We start from the raw sequence: 18179 nt of genomic DNA, 5'->3' as shown, positions 1-18179 counted from the left end.
CTTACTCTTCTAAAGAAAAAGGGGGATCAAGCAGGAGTCCCCAAAGGATTAAAGGAAACAGAAGTGCAAACTGTCATAAAGAAGAGGAAAATCTGTGGCTTAGGAGCCAGAGAGCAAATGTCAAGGCAGCTTGTCAGTTTCAGTGTGTCCTCAGGATTTTATGCCACTGGCCCTGCATGCAGAGTTCAGAGTCCCAGAAATATTACCACCATCTGGGACAGCTGTGGTAATAGAAAGAGATCAACATGGCCAGGGCTTTCATCTGCTAGGGCTCCTTCAACAGTGCCATTTATCTATCAGAAGAGGCTGAGTACAAAGGCGTCTACTGCAGGCCTCAGGCCGGCCAGGGAGGGGGATAGGGCACTCTAAAGCATGTGCCCTTGGATGTGGCTCTGAAATTTTTGCCAGGCAGACAACTGCTTTGCAGACAGAGATGAAATCACAAAATCTAGATTGTTCTTAGACACCTTGGTTCACAGGGTGACCCCATAAAGCAGTGGTGGTCAACCTGGTCCCTACCGCCCACTAGTGGGCATCCCAGCTTTCATGGTGGGCGGTAGCGGAGCAACCAAATGCTATAGTAAGTTGTTTTATAAAGATTTATTCTGCCAAACTTAGCAAAAATCCGACATAAAGTACTTGGTAAGTAATTATTATTATATGCTTTAATTTACTATAACTCTGCTTTATAAGTTTTATAAAGTAAAGTTACTTCCCTACTTTATAAATCACCATTACTGTGGAACCGGTGGGCGGTTAGAAAATTTTACTATTAACAGAGAAACAAAAGTGAACGGTAGGTATAAAAAGGTTGACTACCCCTACTATAAAGCGAACATCCCAAATGAGACATTTTGGAGAGTGAAAGAGGACACTGCTCATGATTAAACCACGACAAGAGCTGTGAAGAGAGGCAGTCCCAGCAAACCAGATGGTTGGCACCCTACTCAGTCAGTACTTCGTAACACCCTCCTCTGCTCTGGTCTCCTGCCATCCAGCCAGCACTTGGCAGGTGCCTTACCTTGTGTTAAGCATCACAGAGAACATGACAAGTATAATTAAAATACAACAGTATACCATAACACACCGTACCACGTAGTCCTCACCCATAAGGAGCCTCTCCTTGCTCTAATGTTACCCTGGATGCCTTGAGCAACAGCCCTTTTGGTAGCCATGAAACCAAAATGAACATGACGTTTGCTCTGAGCTAAGGCATCAGGATCTTCTGTGTGCTTTGGTTTTTAAATCTTTGATTCAGAATATATCCAAGTGACTCACTGGACTATTTTGGTCTTGGGAATTAAGCTGCATTGAGAAAGTCTCGCTGCCAGCTCATGTACCAGGGCAGACAGAAGTCGGCCTCAGAAACTTCTAGAACATCCACCTGTGACTGGGGAGTCAAGCAGCTCCGATCGGGCACACCTCGGAAAGCTCTTGCACTCTGGTGATACTTTTCACATGTTAAGTCATCGGCAAAGCCTCTCCTATGTCAGTAATCACTCAGGCACATTAACCTCCATTCTTCAGTCCTCTTGGCTAAAAAAGCATTTCAAATCTAGGAGGGCCGGTTTCTTGCTCTATTCATCACTGGCCAGTATAAAACATTAAAATGAAATTTTAGAAAAAAACACCTTAACACCGATGCTTTAGGAATACAAGGCCTCAACGACAGCCATTATGCTGGGAGGGGTGGGGGGAGGACATTCAGAAAGCATGCTTCTTTGGGTGTGGATCTTAAATTTTTGCCAATATTAATAGTAACTTTTGCCAGAAATAATGAATTACTCTTAATAACCAATACTACAGATACCCTGAATTCCAAAGTAGAAATATTTATTATGAAATCTAGAAAACAAAAAGAGATATAAAAAAGAACAATGATAGTCCCCAAATTCCCACCACCAGGCAAAACCATTTGTCCATATTTCAGTGTAGTGCCTAGTGGTCATTATAGGACACATATCCCTCACTAGATATACTGACCTCGATACAGGACATTCTCATAAAATTAGATCATACTAGAGGTACAACTTTTAAAGTGCTTTCATCCCTTGGCATTTTATTCTTCAGGCATCAATCATATTTTCCTAAACTTCTTTTTTGAGTGCAAAATATCCCGTTCAAAGTGCTACAGATACTGGTTATGAAGATGTATATTTATTTGCAACTGTTACGTGACCACTTGTAGAGCTAGCGTGCTTTTTAGTAGTATGTGTGACATACGTCTGCCTCTTTGAAAAGAACAAGGTGAAGAACAATTATGCTAAGTCCCTCGGCTTTAAAGAATTTGGACCCAGTCCACTCAGAACAACCCCAGTCCTCTGAAATGGACAGAGAGCTCAAATGAAGAGTTGTATCTGACTAAAAGCAGACCAGAGAACAGAAAGACATACCCTGAAGAAGAAGATCTCCTAGATATAACAGCTTCCAGAACAGCAATTTTAAACTCATGTAAAATAATGCGAATATGTACTTTTATGCTTTCTACAGGTTCAGCACTGTGCTAAGTAACGATGATCCAAAGATGACTAAGACATCACCTTTTCTCTGAAGGACTGTACAGCCTATAGGGTGATACAGACTCAAAGCTGACACTTAGAAGGTTTGCACCTGCTGAGATCCAGCTGTGGGGAGTGGGCAAAGTGATGTTCTGACAGGTCCGTGAAGAGTAGAATAACAGTTCCTGTCCACTAAGTAGGTTTTTTTACCTATCCGAACTTTGATATTGTTTGATATCTGTGTTCAATCAGTTTACCTGCTATGATGCTATTAAATTCAACAAACATTTATTGAGCTTTTATTATGTGCAGGCACCTTGCTGGGTGCTGTAGCTACCAAGATGAAAGAGACATGTCGTTACCCTCAAAGAAGTCACATTTTAGTAGCGATTACAGATATGCAACGAATAGTTATCTCAGGACTAACAGAAGTGCAGACAGGGAGTTCTGAGAGATTACAGATATGCGACAAATAGTTATCTCAGGACTAACAGAAGTGCAGACAGGGAGTTCTGAGAGAACCGGAGCAGTGAACCACCCTGGGCGAGCCTGGGTCTCGAGGCTGGTTCTGGGAGCGTTGTGCTTGGGGGCAGGAGGGCAGGTATAGAGAGAAAGTTAAGGCCCTGGCCGGTTGGCTCAGCGGTAGAGCGTCAGCCTGGCGTGCAGGGGACCCGGGTTCGATTCCCGGCCAGGGCACATAGGACAAGCGCCCATTTGCTTCTCCACCCCCACCCCCTCCTTCCTCTCTGTCTCTCTCTTCCCCTCCTGCAGCCAAGGCTCCATTGGAGCAAAGATAGCCAGGGCGCTGGGGATGGCTCCTTGGCCTCTGCCCCAGGCGCTAGAGTGGCTCTGGTCACGGCAGAGCGACGCCCCGGAGGGGCAGAGCATCGCCCCCTGGTGGGCAGAGCATCGCCCCTGGTGGGCGTGCCGGGTGGATCCCGGTCGGGCGCATGCGGGAGTCTGTCTGACTGTCTCTCCCTGTTTCCAGCTTCAGAAAAATACAAAAAAAAAAACTAAAAAAAAAAAAAAAAAATCTTCTTCATCTCAGTAGATGACCCCCTCCCTCCAGTTGTTCAAAATAGCCATCCTTAATTTCCTCCCATTCTTTTGCCTCTGTGTCTAATCCAATAGGAGATCCCACTGGTTTTATCTCCAAAGATTATTCTAAATCTGTCCAACTTTCTCTGTCTCTCTTGCCTTGGTCTACACCGTCATCTTCTCTTCTCTGGAATTCCACAGCCATCTCCTACCTGGTCTCCACACTTCCTCTTTCATTCTCCTCTGACACATGCTCCACCAGCAAGAGTGATAGCGATATTTAAATGGGATAAAACTGCTCCTGTGCTTAGAATTCCTTAATGGCTTCCCATTGAACTTGGAGTAAAATGTATTCCTTACGATATAGCCTTCAAGGCCTAGTGTGATAGGATCTTGCCCATTTATTTGATCCCTTAAATCACTTTGAAGGCTCTGTGTATTAATCAGTCTCTCCTAATTTTCAGTTCTTTGAGCCCCTCAAACTATTACAAATCTCAGAGTCTGCACAAACTCTGAGTCTGTTCTGCCTGGAAAATTTATGTCTCTACCTCTTTCCATTCTAATTCCTTCTAAGCCTTGGGATGTCAGTTTAAATGTCATACTCAAGAAGAGCCTTGCTCATCTACACTATGTCCACGCTTTTTATCTTCCACCTCAAGTCCTAGTTTGTTTCCTCTTGAAATAGTTTATATACATGTTAGTTATTTGCCTGTGCACCTGGCTTTGTTGGTCGTCAGCACTAGAAAATAAGTGAGACTAGAAACTGTGATGAGTTCACCGTGTAATACTCAGCCCTGAGGAAAGAGTAATCAATCTCCAAACAGTTGCTGAATTACTTACTTCCTTAGTCATCCTGGTGGCAAACAGAGAGTACATCAAGATAGGAAACAAGACTGGTGGCAGGAAAACTAACTGAGAGATTCCTGCAGCGTTCCAAGTGAGAGAAGAGAGGGGCCTGGACTTGATCAGCAATAGTACAGACGGAGAGGAGGAAAGCTGAATAACATCCTAGGAGGAATGGCAGGTCCCATCTGAGAACAAGAACACAAGAGAAACAGGGGACATGGGAAGGGATGGATCTGGGTCGACTAGAGTGAAATTGAGGGGTCATCCAGATAATAAAAGAGGATTATACAGGCAATCAATATTTGAGGGTTATGGCTAGCTACAGATTTGTGCCCGGTAACACTTTTGTGGTATATTATTTCCAGAATCTTCCCAGTCATCTCATCAAAAATCATCCACATCTAAAGCCATTGTTTAATAGTCAACAGAGCAGTAGTGCATTTGGAAAGAGACTCAGTCCTGGAAAGGGGCTCAGTCCAGAGCCTTCCTCTAGAAGAATCAGTCAATACACAATGAAAGGAAACTCGCCACAATGGCACTGCAGAGTGCAATACAACCCGCTTTCCTCCCACCTCTTTCCCCTTGAGCATCTCAAACCTTGCTGCTGCAGATGCACCACTTCCTGACAAATATTAGCCCATGAGCACCAAATGGCTAGGATGCTTGCAGAGCAGACCAATCAGGTATTCCTAAGTATTAGATTCAACACCAGTTCAGGATTTCTCCCTGAGATGTATTAAAACACAAACTCTAACCATTTCTAATCTCTTCCTATATATGTTCATCCTTTATGGTAACTCTTTCCTTTACTGAATTCCATACTCTTTGCCTTACTTATTGAGACCTCTCTCACCCTGCCTAGTGCTCAGGTAGAAAGAAATAACTGCTGAGTAATACCCAGCTTCAAGGAAAGCACCGACAAGGACAGCATGGGATGCAGTAAGATGACCTGTTCGTGAGTCATTGCTGACTCTTATTTTAATCTGTGTAAATATGAGAATGCATTTTTCTGCTTTATTAGTATTACCTGCAGCAGACTTCATGGCAGAATTGGCCTCAATAAACACATGGTGTATCAAAAAAGTTCACTTGTTCATCTGATTATTTAAAACACTGAATATATTTTGACAGATATACCATAGTCCAATAGGAAGTTTCCTATACCTGCTTACCAATTGCCCATTTAACTGATAATACAAGTGAATCATACATCTTCAAAGCTGGAATTAGGCCTTCAAGGAGTGGAAGTCACCTTACCCTTTACAGATGACGAAACTGAGACTGTTGTAGGTCCTATAAGTCCTGTGAATAAGCCTTGAAATCCATGCACCAAGTATAACCTGTTTCTGTGAGCAAATGCAAGGCAAAAATATCTATGGTGTACCAACGAAAAGAAGGCAGAGCTGTAGTCAGGGTGGTTATGAACTTTACACAGGCAAGAACTTTACCCAAGGCCACCGAAATAATAATGGGGACGACTGGGACTTGAAACTCAAGTTCTTTAGACTGCTGGTCTAGAATTTACTCAAAGAAGCCACCTTTGTCATGACCCTCGAGGGAGAAAAGTAGAGGGTTCGCTAGAAATACAGCAGCCCTCAGAGCACACTGTGAACACTGGTCATTTATGGAAGGACTGCATGTTGTGGGACCCACAGAGACCATACAAACATTTCTTCGCTGCGGGCATGTCCTCTGCTGCCCAGAGTCCACCCCAGGGTTGCAGGAGATGCTAACCTGCTCCCTGCTGAGTGAGGCGGAGGCTCCCAAGCTCTGTTTTGCTCCAGTCAGAGCCTGCCTGGAAAGGATTCCACGTGCTCAGGAGTCTGAGAGAAAGCAGGAAGGCCCAAGCAGGAAAATTCAGCATTATGTTTGCACATTACAATCCCACTGTGTGTGATTCATTCCAAATGCAAACTGAAAACCTCACTAATTTCACTTTCCTTTCCAAATTGCCTCCTTTCAAGTTTTTACACATAAATTCTGACTAAAATTGACATCGTGTTTTCTGCAAAAGAAAGCAATCTGACTGCCAACCGTGGAGGAAAAGTTATGAAAAGTGGTACACAGCTGTTGGATTCTTTTTTCTTTCTTTCTTTTTTCTTTCTTTTTTGGAATATGATTAATGATTAAAATGGAATCTTGCTACCCTGGGTGGGGGTGCTCATTTCTGGCTACTATGAAGCTGGTGAAGTTGGTGAGAGTTTCTCCTCCCCTCCCTATCAGCTTTCGAGTTGGGACGGCTGCAGAGACCTCAGATGAACTCCCCTGGACAAGGGGCACCCTCGGGGTGCTAACTGGCAGCTCTCTAGGAGGGCCTCGGAGATCACCCCGCGGGGAAGTGCAGCCCCATAGCTTTCCCAGCAGCCTGCTTTCTCCAACCAGCTCTCCCTAGAACAAAAACGACCCTGTCAGGCACCATAAACAGTCAGAAAAACATGCCTCTAGACAAAGGGAGGCTATTCAGCAGTCCCCAAGCTGTCTCTTCCACCCCTGGGGCTCACTGACCCAACAACTCATACAGAGCTGGCTATAAAAATTGTAAGAAAAAAATGTCTGCGGAAGGAGGAACGAAGGGAGACAATGGAAAGGCATTTTCCCTTATTCGTGCCAGTCCACGGCAACCACCACTGGCCAGGTCAGCAGCACAGATCGGTGGGTGTGAGACCATGTCACATACACACAGGGGTCCATGTCACGTACACACAGGGGGGACCTACAGGGAGCGTGTGCCCTGGGAGCAAAAGGTCAAGGGAAACCAGGAGAGATTTCTTCCAATCATTTCCAGAGCTGCCATGTTGACAGGGAAGCAGATTTGCTCTGAGTTACCCCCAGAGGTGGAGGAATAAAGGGACATGAGTTGTTTCATCTAAAAAGGATGTTCATAGAAGTACAGTGTGTCCATAGTCATGGTGCACTTTTGACCAGTCACAGGAAAGCAACAAAAGATGATAGAAATGTGAAATCTGCACCAAATAAAAGGAAAACCCTCCCAGTTTCTGTAGGATGATGTGGCACCATGTGCGCATGCACAGATGATGATGTAACACCGTGTATACAGTGGAGCAGCCCACGGCCATGCCAGTCGAGATGTGGATGGTAGAGAGGAAAGTTCAGTGTGTTCTGTGGCTTGCTAGATTCGAATCCGTGACCAAAGTGCAATGTGAATATCAGCACGTTTATAACGAAGCGCCACCACATAGGAATAACATTACTCAGTGGGATAAGCAGTTGAAGGAAACCAGCAGTTTGGTGGAGAAACCCTGTTCTGGTAGGCCATCAGTCAGTGACGAGTCTGTAGAGGCTATACGGGATAGCTACCTAAGGAGCCCTAAAAAATCTGTGCGTGAGCCCACATCGAACTGCACTGAATAGGTATGAAACTGGGAGAGTTTTCCTTTTATTTGATGCAGATTTCACATTTCTATCGTCTTTTGTTGCTTTCCTGTGACCGGTCAAAAGTGCACCATGACTTTACAGACACACTGTAGTTGGAAAGGGCAGTGAGCATTATAGACCACACCACACAGGCTTTCCGCCTCCTCCTCTAAGCACCTGTTCCTTTACCCTCCACATCAAAAGCTGACCCAACCTACAATTCTGTCTTTTCGCCTCTTCTCTCCCTGGGCCTTTCACCTGTAGCACGGCCAAGGTTTCTATGACCCTCGGCCACTTCTCAATACCAAACCCCAGTCTACCCAGTCTTAGCTGGGCTTTGCACTGGTCCTCATACTGGCCTCCTATTTTTCAGGACTGCATACTTGTCCAAGCCACGATCCTCTGAGCTGTCACAGACACATGGTCATGCTTTCTACAATAAAATGCGGACTTGCACACCCCTCCATCCCTGTCTCCTCAGTCAATGCTCGCTCAGGATGCCGCAGGGACACCAGGTAATCTCACACCTCCAGGTCCTGGATGTGCTCATGCAACTGACTGCAGTGCCTGAAAAACCTCTGCCTCCTGCCTCCTGATGCTACTGCATGGCAGCTGCTCATGTTCAAGATTGAGACTCCACATGCTTTCCATGCACCCCATCTTCATTGCTCCCTCCCAGGCCCACTGGACCCTCACCTTCTCTGTATGTGTAGCAAAATGTTTTATTTGATGACAATACTGTCCTATGCTATGTCCTTAGCATCTTGAGGGCAACGGGCCAAGTTTGTTTCATTGTTCTCTCCCCAGAGTCTATATGTCTGGAAAGTGTTTGCTGAGTATGTAAGAAAGAGGAAGAAAGAAGGAAGGGAAAGAAAGGGAGTCAGGGAGAAAGGGAGGGGGGAGGGAGGGAGGAAAGAAAGGAGAAAGGGAGGGAGGAAGGAAGGGAGGGAGGGAGGGAGGGAGGGAGGGAGGGAGGGAGGGAGTAGGAAGGAAGGGAGGGAGGGAGGGAGGGAGTAAGGGAGGGAAGGAGGGAGGGAGGAGAGAGGGAGGGAGGAAAGAGATTGGGGAGGAGGAGGATGCCCTGCACTCAGTGTAGTCTTATTCTTTTTCCTTTCTATTTGAGTACTTCCCCTTCCACTAGATTGCAAAGATTTAGTTTATAGGTTTACAAAGGGAAGATAATGACTTACTCAGCTACTCTGAATATAGGTGCATTCTACAAAACAAGGGAAGAATCTAGTCAGAATCACCACAAACCTGACCAGGCAGTGGTGCAGTGGATAGAGTGTCGAACTGGGATGCAGAGGGCCCTGGGTTCGAAACCCCGAGGTCACCAGCTTGAGCGCAGGCTCATCTGGTTTGAGCAAGGTTCACTAGCTTGAACCCAAGGTCACTGGCTTGAGCACTCAGTCTGCTGTAGACCCCTTGTATGCCCCCCATCAGGGCACATATGAGATATCAATCAATGAGAAACTAAGGTGCTGCAACAAAGAATTGATGCTTCTCATCTCTTTCCCTTCTGGTCTGTCTGTCCCTATCTGTTCCTCTCTCTGTTTGTCTCTGTCTCTGTCACACACACACACACACACACACACACACACACACACACACACAAGAATCAACCACAAAAGAATATGTACCACAAGAATCATACTGGCAATTACTCATCTGAAGAAATTTGGTAATTAAATGAATTAGAAGTTAATATAACTAACTTAATGCTAAAAAAATTTTTTACAGTAAACCTGAACTTGTAAAACATGTTTTTAAGTATCAACACGATCTGTAGCTGACTACTTTCCTACCCTGGGGGCTGGCAAGTAAAGGGAGAGGGAGGCCCAGGTGCTCCCTGGCTTAGAGGCTCACGCTCAACTGTGTGCACCAGCAAAGCAGGTGAGAAGCGTTCAGATAGGACTTTTTTATAAGGTTGCCAACCTCTGAGAGGTTTGCTTTCAAGCACTCAGAAGGGCACCGAAAATGAAAATAAAGAAGTCCCTGGTGACTTTTGCAAAAAAAGAGACTTGGTGGCAAAGTGGGGAGAGCAGCCAGACTGCAGACAGCCAGAGATGAGTGGCACCAAGTGAACGCAGAACACAGACACAGTGGCAACCCAGCAGGAAGCTGGGTGGAAGGCCATGTGCCAAGAAGTGGTACCAACACTACAAAGGCAACGAATGGAAACATTCAGATTCTTCTTCTGAATCTTGGTGATACTGCATTTTTTTAATGCAAATAAAAGAGCATCCCAATAACGGGATGAAAGCCAGGTAGCAATTGGGGCAGCTGGAGAATGACAGCCCTACTAATGCAACAACATGAAAATCCAACACAGTTGATGCTAATTGTGGTATGGGCCTCCTAAGTCCAAAGTAGTTTTGGGGGAAATCAGAGACACCACAGAGTTAAGAATTGTCCTTGGGATGTGGTTCTCAACCATCAGGGTCATATAAATGTCCTGGGCTATCTGTTTAATGGGTTGTGGCCCAACCCTCTGGGATTATAACTCAGTAAGTCTAGGGCAGGTCCTGTGCATGTACATTAAAAAAAAATAAAATAAAGGTGGTTAGGTAGGTAGTATGGGAAGGAGGGAGGGAGGGAGGGAGGGAAGGAAGGAAGGAAGGAAGGAAGGAAGGAAGGAAGGAAGGAAGGAAGGAAGGAAGGAAAGGAAGGAGAAGGGAAAGGAGGGAGGGAGGGAGGGAGGGAGGGAGGGAGGAAGGAAGGAAGGAAGGAAGGAAGGAAGGAAGGAAGGAAGGAAGGAAGGAAGGAAGGAAAAGGGAAGGAGAAGGGAGGGAGGGAGAGAGGGAGGGAGGAAGGAAGGAAGGAAAGGAAGGGAGGAAGGAAGGAAGGAAGGAAGAATGTTATAACATTTTTAGATGGAGCATTTGTATTTTAGGGTAAATGTGTTATAAATAGTAATGGGACCATATTTTGAGTCCAACCTAGAGCAGTACTTCTCAAACTTAAATGTGTATATGATTCTTCAGGGGCTCATAATTTTTTGTGGTCAGTGGCTGTCATGTGCATTGCACAGTGTTTAGTAACACATCTGACCTCTCCCTGCTAGATGCTGGTAGCAACCCACACCCTCTGTGACAACCAAAATACATCCTTAGACATTGCCTGATATACTCTAGGGCAGGGGTCGGCAACTTTTTTGGCTGAGAGAGCCATGAATGCCACATATTTTAAAATGTAGTTCCATGAGAGCCATACAACGACTCATGTACGTTACACATTATCCAATAAAAATTAGGTGTTGTCCCAGAGGACAGCTGTGATTCGCTCCAGCCATCCCCAACCATGAACATGAGTGGTAGGAAATGAATGGATTGTCATAAATGAGAATGTTTTATATTTTTTAAATTATTATTTTTTTTAATTAAAAATTTGTCTGTGAGCCAGATGCAGCCATCAAAAGAGCCACATCTGGCTTGCGAGCCATAGGTTCCGGACCCCCACTCTAGGGAGTAAAAACTCTCCCAGGTGAGGCTTACTCAGTTAGAGGAGTATTCAAAGGTCCTTTTGACATTGCAGTGATCAGTCCTATTGAACTTTTATATTGGAGTAATCCAATGACGACATACTTTTCACTTCTATCATTTTTCTATTTCATTCATTCTGACTTCTAGAAAGTGTTGTTAAGATTCCAAACAGTATAAGAAAAGAAAAAGGCATGGGTAAGGAGAAGAGTGTAATCTAAAATGTAAAAAAATAAAATGAAATGGGAAACACAACAGTTTAAGATATGATAGAAGGTAAAGGACTAGAAGCTACTGGTATTATAATGGTGTAACTTCTTCAGTTCTCTCCCTCTGAAAATAGAGGTGAAGCAATGGAATCATGGAAGGGATAGTAATACTCACTGTCCTATTTGTTCCCCCATCTCTCCTGGCCCTCACTGCAGTTGGATTAATCAATATGATCAGTTCTGGCCAGTGAAATATGTCCCTTGCAGGCTGAGAGAGTGAGAAGCTCAAGAGCTGGTCTCCAATCTCCCTCTTTCCTTTGTCATGCAGACTAAGAAGGTCATGTATTCCTGATGGCGCATCTGCACAATGGCGGAGCCTCTATTCAGCTGGGTCACTGAGTGACTGGGAGGTAGGGCTCCCTGCACATTCATCTGGGACATAGAGCATAAACAAAGAATACCATTTTTCCTGTGTTAAGTCACTGATATTGGGGGGGGGGGGTCTTACCTATTTTACCTAACATGGTAAGAATAATAACCCTGCTCCAATGAAAGGACTACTAAAGTTCTCAGAATTCATAATTCCATTTTCCTTCATCAAATTGCCTATTGACAAATTACTTTAAAATCTGCATAAATGGATAAGGTATGGAATTTGGAAGCCACACCTCCCTGCAATAGAGAACAGAACCAACAAAAAAATCATGAAATAATGTTTTGTTACAATCTAATCTGACCTCCAGGCATACCTATCTGGGCAGTTTAGAAGAAGAGATGGAATTCCCCAGTGACACACAGGAAGACTGAAAATGAACAAAACAATAATAATAACATCAGAAACTATTTGCTGAGAGCATTTGATGTACCCAGAACTAGATTATTTGCTTTATTTAGTTCCCTCATTTAATAATCATTACAACAATTTTACAAATTAAGTACTGAGGCAAACACAGTTGGTTGCCCACTCAATTTGCTAGCAAAAATCACAGTGTTGTTCAGAAAAGTGACAATGGTGGGTCCCTCCACCAACCTCAGGAAATAAAACATAATTGATTAGTTAATGCCTGGCACACACATCCCTAGGTCTAACAATGGTTTTTACATTTTTACAGAGTTAAGAAAAAAAAAAAAAAAAAAGAGGCCTTGGCCAGTTGGTTCAGTGGATAGAGTGTTGGCCCAATATATGGACATCCTGGGTTCAATTTCCAGTCAGAGCACATAAGAGAAGCAACCTCCCTTCCCCCTTTTCTCCTTCTTCCCCTCCCACAGCTAGTGGCTCCATTGGCCTGAGTGTTGGCCCCCGCACTGAAGATGGCTCGATTGTTCTGAGTGTCAGCCTCAGGCACTGGAAATAGCTTGGTAGATTTGAGCATCATCCCCGGGCAGGGTTTGCCAGGTGGATCCAAATCAGATACTATCCAAAGCCAGGGCATACCTAAATTATTTTGTTAACCTGCCCTGGAACACGGATGCATATCCAGATATCTTCAAAGAGGGGGTTAAACCTCTGTTGTTGCAACTACTTTTGTTGGGTGTTCAGTTACTTGCAGTGGACTAAATTCTATTGGCTTGCTATTACCCCTCAGTAAACAAAGCAACCCTCACACCTCCAGTATAATGAAACCTGAGAATCTGCAGTAGTCCATAGACCCTTTGCTCCTGGCTGGAAAACCCTTCAGAGCATTCGGGCCACCTCCCTCACTGCCCCCGAAAATCATAATTCTCTTCATTCTTGATTAGAAAGGAAAGCAGTAGGTCTTCCAAATTCAGCCTTAAACATTAAACGCCTGAGCAATCCCCAGTGTCACAAGGTTAGAATCTTTCTTTGTAACATGACAAAAACATTGTGAGGAAAATGCTATTGGATCCCTTTAAAATGTCCCTATCAACAAACAGTATTCCCACATCTACCATTTCAAAATATCAAAACATAGCTTTATAAAAGTTCACTGAATTTACCTTTGGGAACTGCCCTATGTCTCCCTATGTTAAACAAAAATCACCTTTAGCTTGGTCAATTAGGTTCTCTTTCAGAAATACCATCATATTCATATATACGTCCATTATGATGTTCGAAGGTTATTCACTCTGGGCCCCATTGGAACATCTGTCCTGATCATTTATTCTGGTAAAACTGGCTTCTGTGGATAATGACTTAATCCCAAGAACCTGGAAGACTTCCCCGTGCTCAAAGGCTGTCACCAAACTCGTTGATGGAAAAAGCCCTTCTGGCTAGAAATACACACATCAGCCAAGTCACAATAGCTTCCTGATATTTCTTTTATTTCCTCTGCCAAACCACAACAAAGAATTTCTACTGTGTCACTGGGAAATAACTTTGTCTGAATACAGCGCTTAAAACCCGAAGACTCTTATTTTCATAGTTATAACCTGTGGGCCATGAACAGCTACCAACAGGTTAAATTTTCCTCTTTATTCCAGCATCTAAAGCTAGTGTTGAAGACAATTTTTGTTGTGGTTGTTCTTTAAATCCAAGATAGTGGTTCTTAACCTTGGCTGCACATTGGAGTCCCCGGGGAGCTTTAAAATATAATGATGCCTGGTCCCATCCCTGATTAATAGTTTCAAATGTAGCCTGTGCATTGGGATGTCTAAAAGTTCCCCCCAGGTAATTTTAATATATACTCAGGGTTGAGAACCACTGACCCAAGGTCAATGGCAAACAGAATAAAATGTAATTAAAGAGCTACACCCAAGAGAAAATCACCAATTTGCATTTACAAAGGCTTAACCTAAGAGAAAGGACTAGAAAAGGTTCCTCCTATTATGTAGTTAACACTTCTAAAAATAATAGAAAATCAATTACTATCAACCAACAAGATATATATATCATATCATGTATATATAAGATATGATATACATGTAGCCATTTGGAAATTATTTAAAGGAGAGAGGTGACCAGGAGAAAGAGGCCAAAATAAAGGAAAAAAAACAAATGTGAATGAATGTGTCTGACTCCTTTAGTCTTAAATCTGACGGTCATACCTATGACTCCCTAACCAACTCTTCCTTAATCAGGACATCAAAATCATTTTTTAAGTGCACCCAGTTTCTCAAGTCCCTAGTCCAGGGGTCAACAAACTCCTGCCCGTGGTCCAAACTGGACTGGTCACTTGTTTTGGTAAATCAACTTTCACTGGAATGCAGCACGCTCACTCATTTAGGTGGTATCTGTCCACTTTCACATGGTAACAGCAGAGGTGTGGCAGAGACCATACGACCCATGAAACCTAAATTTGTCCTATCTGGCTCTTTACAGAAAGTTTTCAGACAATTGCCCTAATCTGTATCTAGTATTCTAGTACCAGGAATTCATATACCTCCCTTTCCCCTTTTCCCACCAGCACCCATTCTAGAACAAAACCTGAACTTGTGCTCCTGCCAAACACCTTTGCTCTGCCTAGTCAGTCCCATCAAAAGGGCATGTCGCCAGGAGTCACCCTCTGCTCCAACCTACTGGTGTTGGTTCCTCAGCTCTGACCAGTACACCTCAGAGCACCTGGCTGAGCCCATTAGTCTACAATAACCTGCTTTCAGCCAACACACACACACACACACACACACACACAAATAAACAAAAACCAGACCTCATCAATTTGCTACAATTAAATATGCTCATGTTAAGAAGCAAACTAAGATGATTTTTTATAGGGCTTGTCCACAACCTAAAGTCAAACTTTCCCAGTCAACTTCTGGTTTTGCCTAATTATATTTAATTTTCTTCATTTAATTCTGATAACTTCTTTGCTAAAACCTAAGTAGTGCATTTTAAAATAATCCCCAAAGTTCATTTCTCTGCAAAACTTTTACTATGGTAGCAAAAAAATAAAATAAAAAACAAGCAAACACACAAAGAAAACAGAGGCTACTGTAAGAGCCCCCTTGTTAGTCTGTTAGTTTTTGCTTTCACCTCTGTGGTTTTAAATACAGAATGAAGGTCTGGTTTACTTTAAACTTTGGGTAGGGAGACAGAAGGGAAAGATGAGAAAATACTGCTACCTAGAATAAAAATTTTCATAGAATCCAGGCAGGGAGTTAGAGACAAAGTGTTTTTGCTGATAAAATTTCTTATCTTCTCTATCAGGAAAGGACTGTCTCCACTTTAACCATCTGGTACTGAATCATGGACTCAAGTCCTAGATTTCCAGGGCAGGAACAGAGAAAGAAGGCTTCTCCCACTTCCTTTACTCCTGATACAATATCATCTTTGGCACTACTGACACTTGGTTCCTGATATTTCTTTATTGGAGTTGGGGGGATGTCCTATGCGTTGTAAGATGTTTGGCAGCATCTCTGACATCTACCCATGAGATACCAGTTACATACACAGAGACACAAGACCCCCCTACCACCCAGTTATGATAACCACGTTTCCCAACTTTGGAGGACAGACCTCACCCTGAGTTAAGAAACACTGTGTTAGAAGAACCAGCACTATAGACCCTCCCTACCCACTACCCACTGCCCATCCCCACCTCCTCCTATATCCCCGTGGCTGCTGCTTTACTTTAGGCCTTCATCATTTTAATCTGGACTTCTATAATAATCTCCCAACCATTTTCCTTTGGCTCCTATCTGCCATGGAGCTCATATAGCCTCCAAACTGCTTCCGAGTGCCATGGATGAGGGGCACCCCACCCAGAATGGTCCCCAAGCCTGGGGCACCCTCCCCCCCACTTGCTGAGCCTCCTCTGGGATCGCCCTCAGTTGAAGAGAGTTACTTTACCGTGGTGATGTGCCCCACGACAGGGGCAGCCTTCATCCAGTGACTGCAGGTATATAAAGGCCTGACCCCTGTGCCTCTGGGTGGAACCACTCTGATGGACATTCCAGCTCTGAAGTGTCCCCACGGGACCAGCCTTACAGCTGATTCATCATTCCACTCCTCCTCCTGTCCAATCCTGTTTCATTTGCTTCCCTTCAAATGCTAGTCGCAAGAACACTCCCCACTAGCTCTCTTCCTGGGTCTGTTTCCTCGGGGACAGGACCAAAGACACAGAGTTATCTTTCTAAATTACAAATCTGGTCATGTTACTCCCCTGCCAGCCAGCCTGCACTGGCTCCGCCCAGCCTACATGGCAGGGCCCTAAAAAGTAATTATCAGAGGGGCACACAAGGCCCTCATAATCAGTAGAGTGCTGATACAGCAACTCTTGGGAGGGGGAAAGCTCTGGTGTGTAGCATTTGCTGATCCCATGATGTAAATATTTCCACCACTGTCAACTTCAAGTGACCAACAGTTTACCAACCCACTTGCAAAATGACGGGCTGTTTTATAAATGGCTCTCTCTCATAAGCCAGACACAAGCCAGCTCCCGCATGCCACTGATAACCCCTGACCACTAGCTATTGTTAATTCTCATTGTTCTCCTGAACGCATACTTCAGTCCAGCCCTGGCAGATTCTTGCAATGCTCAGACCACCAGGATGCTTTGAGGTTCTGTGCCCTTACTCATGTTGTTTTCCGTCTCAGATACGCTTCCTTTCCCTGTCTGACTCATGCAAACCTACTCAACATTCTCTAGATTCAGCTCAAATAAAATCTCTTCCATAAACATTTTCCAGATTCACTCCTGCCTATCCCATTTCACACACAGGTTGAATAGAACCATCTTGCTTTTGTGTCTACAAGTACCAAATATACTTTCCTATCGTAGTGTTCCTCTTACATGTTTGTGTGTGCGTGCGTGTGTGTGTATGTGTGTTATAAAACTGTACTCTAGACTAGAACTACTCTGACGGTATGGTCTTATTCAGATTTTTCTGGCATGGAACATGCTCACAAAATATATTTTCTGAATTTAAAAAAATAAAATAAAACTTGCCTCACTTCCCAGCTCAACTTTATCATGAAATGCAGCTCTTAAGAAGAAAAATGACTCAAGGAAAAAATACTGTTACTACCCCAAATTTGAACACAGGGTTTGGTCCCTGACTCCCCACCTCCAGAAGGTTGCAGAGGTGAAGCATGGACGGAGGCTGGGCCAGGGCCTGGCCTCTAATTCCTCCTCCCCATCCCAAGGGTCTTGAAACAGAACAGAAAGAGTTGGAAAGAAGAGTGTCCTCTGCAGGCCCCAGGAAGTGGGCCAATGGACTGACTGGCTGTCTCTTGGCCGGGCAACCTGAAGACCAACCTTTCCCAACACTACGACTGCCTCAGAAATCAGTCAACCAGAGGCTTCCCGGGCTTCAGACTTAAATCAAGCCACACATACTCACACGGTGCCTAGTACGTGCAAACTACTAAATCTTAAAGGAAGGACAGAATTGACAACTGACCACTCAGGGGAGTCTGAGGAATAATAATCAGCTTGCTTATAAGTCAAAAACAAAAATGTACTTCCTTCTTTAAAGAAAAACCAATCTCCGCAAAACCAAAAAATAGTAATAGTAAACTCTTATATCACCTGCTTGCTGTATACCAGCTCTGTCCTAAAGGCTTTATATTTATTTACTATCTACCGGTATTATATGAATAGCTTATATACTATATCTTGTATATAAGGTTATTGTATATAATAGCATATACTAGGTTATGCATTATAAAATAATAATATATAAAATATAACATGAATATATGCAAGTTAATATAATAAATATACATATGAGGTTATTTTATATTTGATATAATGTTTTATATATATAAATAAGACATATATGTATAGATATAGATAAAGATATACCAGAATCTTCACATCAGCCCTATGTCCTAG

At 43.7% G+C, this 18179-nt stretch overlaps 1 protein-coding gene across 6 annotated transcripts in view; it reads right to left on the bottom strand.

The window, feature by feature from the left end:
* MAP2K6 (mitogen-activated protein kinase kinase 6) overlaps window positions 1-18179 on the bottom strand; it is a 118177-nt gene that overhangs the window by 69209 nt on the left and 30789 nt on the right. The gene's annotated exons all lie outside the window — the stretch shown is intronic.

Source organism: Saccopteryx bilineata, chromosome 6 (assembly GCF_036850765.1).
Source record: "Saccopteryx bilineata isolate mSacBil1 chromosome 6, mSacBil1_pri_phased_curated, whole genome shotgun sequence".
Classification (NCBI taxonomy): domain Eukaryota; kingdom Metazoa; phylum Chordata; class Mammalia; order Chiroptera; family Emballonuridae; genus Saccopteryx; species Saccopteryx bilineata.
Note: the sequence above shows the minus strand (reverse complement) of the source record. Positions and strands in the feature narration are given on the sequence as shown.